At 36.5% G+C, this 9,227-nt stretch overlaps 1 non-coding gene across 1 annotated transcript; it reads right to left on the reverse strand.

Annotated features, from left to right (window-relative positions):
* Window positions 1-4,663: 4,663 nt before the first annotated feature.
* Window positions 4,664-4,872, reverse strand: LOC120773198. Its single transcript, XR_005705145.1, has one exon. It is a non-coding gene; the product is annotated as a small nucleolar RNA U3 (small nucleolar RNA).
* Between the last annotated feature and the right edge of the window lie 4,355 nt (window positions 4,873-9,227).

The following is a 9,227-nucleotide window of genomic DNA, read 5'->3' on the forward strand; positions in this document are numbered from 1 at the left end:
GTAAAAGCAAACCCCCCGTAACATACACACATGCATACATATACTACATACATAGTAACACTTACTGATGTGTGTATAGATGTTGACGCACATTCATGCATTCTAAGAATTTTCATTGGGCAATTTGCAACAGTGGCTGCTGGCAACAAGTCACTGACGCTGGCAACTGGCAACTGATGCCTGGTGTCTGGCAACTCAGCAGCTCCACAACTCGGCAATACTTTGTCGAAACCCGTGGCAGTTGCCATACGAGCATAAACTTTTTCCTTGGCGCCTTTAACACAACTGTTGCTGTTGCTGTTGTTGTCATCAGCATGTGCAAAGTAATAAAAGTGTTGTTAAAACATTAGCAAAACATGAAATCCCCAAAACAAAAAATGCCAAATTGCATGGCACAAACGTTTTCGGGTCTTCCAACCTTCTGCTGAAGGTGCTTTGCATAGCAAGAGTATTCTATGATTCCACAACTAACTGTTTGTCTGCTTGTATTTATGTGTGGAAGTAAACAGATTTGAAACAGATTAAGGCATATAAAGACAAAGACAAAAGGAACGTGTGCGGCTAATCAGTGGCTGAGCGAATGAGTGGTCATGTAAGTAGTTAGTGAGCAAGTGTTGTTGTTGTGAATTGTGGGCCATTTTATTGTATTAAGTGCTGGCGCAGCATACATTTTATTGTATATTACGAAGTCAATTGCTTTTATAGGCGCAAAGTGCCGCCTAAAAGGTCGCCCAGCGGCGCTTGTGCACACATGTGTGCATGTGTATGTGTTAGTGCGACTTTCATCTGCTTTGCGGTGAATGAAGCGAGAATGCCAACGACCGCAAGCAATATTTAATTGAGTTGTTTGAAAGTCACTTTTGTATATTTATTTTAGTTTAGCTATAAATATTACAATTTTTGTACGCTCACTTTCGTTGGCCACTCTGGAAAGACGGCTGCAAGAAGGCAGATGCAAACGTCATTGAACAAGAAGCCCACCGGAAAATACCTGGAAACTTTGTCGTCAAGTGGGTCAGCCCAAAAGCCTCCATGGTATGTAAATAATAGTAAAACTTCTCTCTCTTAGCAGGCATGCCGATATAGAACATCATTTTTGTAAAAATCGCCAGCAGCCACTCTACCGGTCCTTTGACTCCACACTCCAAATCACAGAGATCGCGGAAAGAAATGCAATTCATTATTGGAACAGATGCTAATATCTATTGTACAGCCTGCTTTAGCTCCGACAACAATGCTGGACGAGTGGCTCTGTTGGAATGTTCTGTTCTGCGTTGATCTTAGATATAACTATATGTAATAGAAGTGCGGTAAGTCCTGTATCGGATTGACAAGTCCTTTCAGGGCACTCCTTTTCCGACCACAGGTACAACTTATATATACATAGGAATAGGTCAAAACAAAAACAGGAACATGTATGTGACCCCACTGTTTCGCATTATAAAACCACTTTCAGTACCTGACCCGACAAGTTATGTATTAGATTCTGACTTAAAAGTGGGAAAAGTCACACATTGCATTATTGAAGTTTTGAAAACAGTCTTCCGAAGAGCGGGTTCCAATACAGACAAGCATTGAAGGAATGGGAAGTAAATAACCCCACTGGCGCGGTATCTATTTTGCACATAGCTTTCTCATAGCCAAACATTCGTGAATGATATGATGTACACGTTCAGTTGATATCTTTAGAGTGCCTGAGGTCGAAAACTGCGCTCTACGGTCAACCAAAATTATTTTGTATACTTTTTTAATATTTTCTTCAGTAACAATCTCTTTCGGGTGTCCACTGCGTTCACCGCCATCGGCGTTCTCTTCACCGCATCTAAGGTTACCATACCAATCCTTGATGGTAGAGTTTTCTGGGGCAGTGTCCGGTTAATATTTATAAAACAAAGTTTTTACTTCAACTGTATTTTCTTCCATAGAAAAGCAATATTTAATATCACTCGAAATTCCTTTTCATCCATTTTTTCACAATAACAAAAGCTGCTGCACTCAAAGTGATATATAGTATATAACTCACAAACTAATGATCCCACATCTGTCAAATTTATACACGCGCCATTAGAAGATTAGAAGGCTAAATAAAACCAAGAAAAAACGTGAACTTCAGCTGCACCGAAGCTATTATACCCTTCACAGGTGCATTTCTTTTAGTAACTATGTGTTCAGTTTGTATCGAAACTATATGCTATAGTAATCCGATCTGAACAATTTCTTTGCAGATTACATTGTTGCCTTAGAAAATAATCTATACCAAATTTCGTGAATATATCTTGTCAAATGCAAGAGTTTTCCATACAAGAACTTTATTCCGATCGTTCAGTTTGTATGGCAGCTATATGCTATAGTGGTCTGATATCGGCAGTTCCGACAAATGAGCAGCTTCTCTAAGAGAAAATGACGTTTGCAAAATTTCAAAATGATATATTAACACCCTCTGGGTGTTACAAACTTCGTGGCAAACTTAATATACCCTGTTCAGGATATACTTATATGAATTTAATTACAGTAGAGCCTGTTAGAATATATTGAAATCGTAGATCATCCAGAGGTAGCTGAGGAATCTAGGACAGTTGTCCCCCCAGCATTACAATACAACAAAAATCGACCATAAAAAAGTAACGTTTATTGACTATTGTTGCCAGAAAGAATAATGATTAAGTAAGAGTATGAATGATTTGAAATACTTTACATACAAAAAAATTAGTGCAGGTATTTATTTTGAGCAAAACAAGCAAGTCTTTTTATTGGATATTGCTTTACTGGTATTTCTCACTGGCTTTTCTAAAAATAATATTATTGCTTACTTCATACTATGAAAGAAATTTAACTGAATCAAGAGTAAAGTTCCATGAAATATTACACAATTTTCCAATGAATGACATTGTAGCAAAACTTATTGTTATGTATTTATGGTTTGTCTCCATGACAATCAGTATTATGAAAGAAAATTAGAGTATTTCAACAAATAAGTATTCGAGATCATATTTGAGACATTTAGAAAATTATGCGTTCCTCCAAAATTCTACAGAAAAAGAAAATAAAGAGGAGCCAATTCTGAACCAACAAGTAAAAAGTCTTTGAAGACCCATTTTAATTGAAAAGTTTTAGTTGGCAAAGCGCTGCAGCAATATTCAAATCGGTTCAAGCATTCAGCAGATGAAAATTGCGTAATAAATTTCACTTTCAAGTTGTTGCCAGTGGAAGTAACGCCAGAGGTAGGCACACAAAATGCCAAAGAGCGACGATTCTAAAAATATGCAGGCCCCACACACGGATGCTCATTTGAAATGTATGCACTTAACCTTTTTAGTGAGCAACTATTTCTTACTTTTACTTACTTCATGCAATTGACTAAGTTTTGTGCCAACTGAGCGAACTCTGTGACCGTTGCATAAAGCGACGGAGGAACATATTTGCAACAGACCCTGCCAACGGAGCGTTCAGCATACGCCACACACACAAAAGAAAGCAAATTCCACACATTCACATAATACCACACAACCAGGTGGTAACTATGTTATGCTGTGCTATGTGCGATATTTTATTTGAAATCACTGCCTTTCACTTTGTTGCGATTCCTTGAATGGGGTCGAAAAGTTTCAATCACTTGAATTGACTTTTTTGTATTAGCGAATTCAAGCAATTGAATTCCTATGTACATAAGCAGGAGTGTGTACGCAGACCTATATAAAGGAATCTGCCTTTCACAAGGAGATATCTATATGCTTGTTGCTTTTGCTTTTACTTTAACTGAGCTTTTAAACTAATGATTGTAAAGTTTGATCAAGACTAGTACATATGACCCATTTGATTGGTTCCTGTACAATTTTTCAAAGAAGTTGATGAGAGTCAAACTCTATTTAGCTCAAATTAAATGAGGCATTATATTCATAAATTAGTTTAGACAAGTATGATCAAAAGTTTAACTACTTGCTTGGGAAGAGAAATTTCGGAAATGGACTAAGTAGTCAGCTGATTTAACTGTTTTCATTTGAAAAATTTCAAGTAATCAAAAAATGCCCATATGTCTGCAACTTTTTCTTTTTTATGAGATCCTCTCAATTCCGAAATTCATCTATATCCAGTGTATTCCAGTAAACGTGATGTGATTCCTACAAAAAAAAAAGGTGCGTGGAGTCCCTACGCGCGGATGAAGTTATACTTCTTAGTGATATTCCAAGAAATGCATATCATTTTGTATGAAAGAAAACTAGAAAACTTAAACTCACATTTTATAAATTTATTATAATTTATTATCTCCCCGAGCATGCCTTTGCCAACAAGTCGTCTTTTCGCGACGATGGCAAAAGCTAAAAATCATAAATTGCACAACTTTCTGGTGCTTCTCGCAAAAATCTGCGTCGATATGTATTCACGATCATACGTATACATACATACATATTTACACATGTTTGTAGGCGAAGCTGCTACAGCGGCAAGGGGTGACAATCGGCGGCCATTACTTTACTTATGCCATAGAAATTCCATTGCTACGAATATGGAAATGACAACGAAATAATGCAAATATTCATATTTCTAAAGGTCATTAATTTCTTTTAAGAAATGAAAGGAATGAATGATCCTGAGAAGTACAGTCTTAACTTTTCAACGGCCAACGCAGAGCATTTCAACCAAAAGGAATTTATTCATTAAAATCACCACTCAGAAGTCGTTTTATCCGTTGTAAGCGAACGATTTTCGAAGAAACATCATTTCTAATATGCCACAAGACACAATTAGAAATGAACTTCTTAAACCTCACGCTGTCAGATAAAACGATATACCTCGTCATCGTGGGTCGATTTCCAAAAAATGTAAATGAAGACCGTACTTCACAGGATCATTTCTGTAGTGAAGTATAGTCTTAATTTTTCAAAGACCAACGCAGGGTATTTCAACAAAAGGTCACATAAAATAGTTGAGAATTCGCAGAAATGAAAAACAAAGGAAAGAAAAAGCAGTATAACTTCAATAATGAACAAGCATACAAACATACATATGTGCAGCAGCAGCAAGGAAAAAGGTAACAATCGGCTATCCATTGTATATTTCTTTCGTGCATAACCAAACCATAAGGACAACGCAATACAAGTGTCAATGGTGGTGTTGGTGGTAAGCCCTTGAAAAGTTACGACGAGCACGTAGGTTCGAATCCCAACAGAATTTTTTTTTAATTGAATATGTCACCAACCAAAAATTGAAACATTGTTCTACAAAAACAACAACAGCATAAGCATGGCAACATTGTGTTGTTGGTAGAAAAGCCGAGCTGTGCCGAAAGAAACGAACAACCGATCGCCGATTGTCACCGCTTCGCTTGCTGCTCGAACATCTTCGCAGACAAAGTTGCGTAGATTCATATTGAGCAAGGTTGCGCAACCTTGAGCAAGGTTGCGTAGATTCATATTGAGCAAACTTGCGCAACCTTGCCGAACTTGTAAAAGAAGTATAACTTCACAAAACAGACCAATTGATAAGAACATTCAAATGTTTTTTACTTAGGGTGAAGTACAATGAAGTTCTGAATATAACATCATTCAAATGGCCTCCACGACACTTTTGCAGGAAAGAATTCGATGAACCCAGTTTTCGAGAATTTTTTTCCAATAAATCAAGTCATACATATGTCATAAACAGCCCGTTCAGTATTGATTTCTAAAACTTGAAGAGGGACTGGTTTATTGGTATAGACCAACGACTTCAAACAACCCTACAAGAAGTAGTCTAATGGTGTTAAATTGCAACTTCTTGGGGGCCTTCACACCAGAACCGTCAGTTTTGTGTATTTACCGCACCACTCAGATGAAAGTGAGTTTCATCGGAGAAGATGATTTTCTTCAACAAAGCCTTATTAACAATTTTATACGGATGTAAGTCCCAATCCTTTCTCAAAATTCACCAAGTAGAGGCTTGAGACAGTCCCAGTTCTTGAAAACGTCTTGGATTCGACAAATTTCGGTCTTCAGCAACTCTTGCCTGAACGGCAGCAATATTTTCATTACTTCGAACGGTTCTTTACTTTATTGGCACTTGCATAGTCTCCTTTTTTTTTTTTGGTAGACACCGCATGGGCGGTTGTAGCCCAGTGTATAACATCGCGAGAGTCGTTCTTCCTTTTCTATGTTTGGCGCCCATTGGAGATTCCAAGTGTAGACAGGTCCTTCTCCACCTGGTCTTTCCAACGGAGGGGAGGTCTTCCTATGCTTCCCCCGGCGGGTACTGTACCAAATACTCTCAGAGCTGGAGAGTTTTCGTCCATTCGAACGACATGACCTAGCCAGGGTCATGTTCCCTGAACTATGTGAGTATTGCCGTTGAAAATGCGCAAATGACCATAATTCTTTCGCAGAACCTTGCTGCTTAAGATTATCAATATACTTGTAAGACCTTGCTATCTGTGTGAATGTGGAGTTTAGCATAGGCAGTATTTATTGCCGGATAGGAAGATCATTTCCGCTTTCCAAAGCAATTGAAGGCTCCCGGTTTTGTCAGGGAAAAGAATAAAATCAAAGTTGATAGTTTCATAAATACAGATAGGTTTTTTCAAGGCGCTGAGTATTATTTTGTGGTTAAACACCTGCCATTAAAATATATTTCATCATATTTCAAACAATCCGGTTCCATCTACATGTACCGTTATTTCTCAAATGTATATATTTAAAGTGCATTAACTTACATGGCATACGTAATGCAAATTTGGTACACGCTTCCACATACATTGAGGCGATGTAGCAATAAAATTCGATTAACGGCTTTTAAGCCTTGATAACGCTGTCATGAAAGCGCTTAATGTAATTTTAATCGACTGTTGACATGCTCTGCTGCAGATTTTAATGAGACAACAAGCAAATAAACAGCCACAACACGGAGACTCCAATATAGAAGTTAGGGGTAAGTTGAAATTGGTAAAGCAAAGCTGAATCGAAAATTCCGAAGAATATTTAATATTATTTTCCACAACTTTTTTTTTAAGTAAGACTTTTAAACTCTTTCACTTCTACCCACTTTATCGAGAATTTACTACAGATTATCATTAAAATAGCATACAGGCTAATAAGTAGTTTGTTATACCCTGAACAGGGTACATTAAGTTTGCATAGAAGTTTGTAACACCCAGAAGGAAGCGTCGGAGACCCTATATAGAATAGAAATATATACAGGGTCAGTGTGGTGAGTTGAGTTTATTTAACCATGGCCGTCTGTCTGTTTGTATATACGCGACGTAGCCCTTCAGTTTTTAGGTATCGATCTGAAATTTTGCGCAAGAAGTTACGTCCGCCAATATCAGACCACTATACAATGTAGCTGCCATACAAACTGTACGACCGGAACCAAGAGCTTGTTTGGGAAGGATTAGGATTATTGTCTAACACAGTTATACAATATACGAAGAAAGTGTTCAGATCGAATAACTATATCATATAGCTAACATACAAACTAGACGATCGAAATCAAGTTCCGGTAAAAAAAGTTTTTTCTATGAAGTGTATTATAGCTTACAGGTGCAACTGAAGTTTACGTTTTTATACCCTGAATAGGGTATATTAAGTTTATCACGAAGTTTGTAACACCCAGAAGGAATCGTCAGAGACCCTATAAAGTATATATATAAATTATCAGTATGTTGAGCTGAGTCGATTTAGCTATGTCCGTCTATCTGTCTGTCCGTCTGTCCGTCTGTCTGTATATATACGAACTTGTCCTTCAGTTTTTAAGATATCGTTTTGAAATTTTGCAAGCATCATTTTCTCTTCAAGAAGCTGCTCATTTGTCGGAACGGCCGATATCGGACCACTATAACATATAGCTGCCATACAAACTGAACGATCGGAATCAAGTTCTTGTATGGAAAACTTTCACATTTGACAATGTATCTTCACCAACTTTGGTATAGATTATTTTCTAAGGCAACAATGTAATCTCCGAAGAAATTGTTCAGATCGGTTAACTATAGCATAAAGCTGCCATAAAAACTGAACGATCGGAATCAAGTGCTTGTATGGACAACTTTCACATTTGACAAGATATATTCACGAAATTTGGTATATGTTATTTTCTAAAGCAACAATGTAATCTCCAAAGAAATTGATCAGATTGGTTTACTATAGCATATAGCTGCCATACAAACTGAACGATCGGAATCAAGTTCTTGTATGGAAAACTTTCACATTTGACAAGATATATTCACGAAATTTGGTATATGTTATTTTCTAAGGCAACAATGTAATCTCCGAAGAAATTGATCAGATCCGTTTACTATAGCATATAGCTGCCATACAAACTGAACGATCGGAATCAAGTTCTTGTATGGACAACTTTCACATTTGACAAGATATATTCACGAAATTTGGTATATATTATTTTCTAAGGCAACAATGTAATCTCCGAAAAAATTGTTCAGATCGGATTACTATAGCATATAGCTGCCATACAAACTGAACACATAGTTAGTAAAACAAATGCACCTGTGAAGGTTATGTTAGCTTCGGTGCAGCCGAAGTTAACGTTTTTTCTTATTTTCGTTTTTTTTTACATTTGATGATCTTGTAAGAAGTTCAGCTATCAACGCGAAGGCACCTTTTTTCCGCAGAATTGCCGGAAATGGCGTTGTGATGGCCGAGTTTTGAATATTTTCATTAGAAAATTTCTCAATATCTTTGAAATAAAACAAAGTTTGAAAAATAATATTGAAAATAAGCTTTAAGTAATTAATTATTAATTTTGCTTTCAAAACTTCTATTCTTACTTGGAAATTATTTCGTCATTAATCATTTTGTTTTTATATTTAACCCAAGCAAAATGTTCATTCAACTTGCCTGGACACGCCGACGTGGTCATTCCGATTCGTTGCACACAGGTGGAATGAAATACTAAAGCTAAAAAAGATGATTTGATATAAGCCTACAAAAGACATTTAATAAATGTGAAAATGTCAATTAAATTAAATAGTAATACATATTTATATGTACTAGGCTTGAAAACATTAACACTTCATTAAAGCTTAATACAAATCAATTACTTGCAAATATATCTCTAGTTGTTGCTAAAAATCTTTAGAGAGCCAAAGACTAGCTAGTCACTGCAATAAGTAAAATAAAGCTTTTTATACAGCTTTAAAATCAGAGTTGCCAGCATAAATAAAAGAGGCATTCTCACTAAAAGTATTTAGTAAATATATATACACATTAGGGCGGACCTTCTTTATTTATGTTAATTTTTAT

Source organism: Bactrocera tryoni, chromosome 3 (genome assembly GCF_016617805.1).
Source record: "Bactrocera tryoni isolate S06 chromosome 3, CSIRO_BtryS06_freeze2, whole genome shotgun sequence".
NCBI classification, from domain to species: domain Eukaryota; kingdom Metazoa; phylum Arthropoda; class Insecta; order Diptera; family Tephritidae; genus Bactrocera; species Bactrocera tryoni.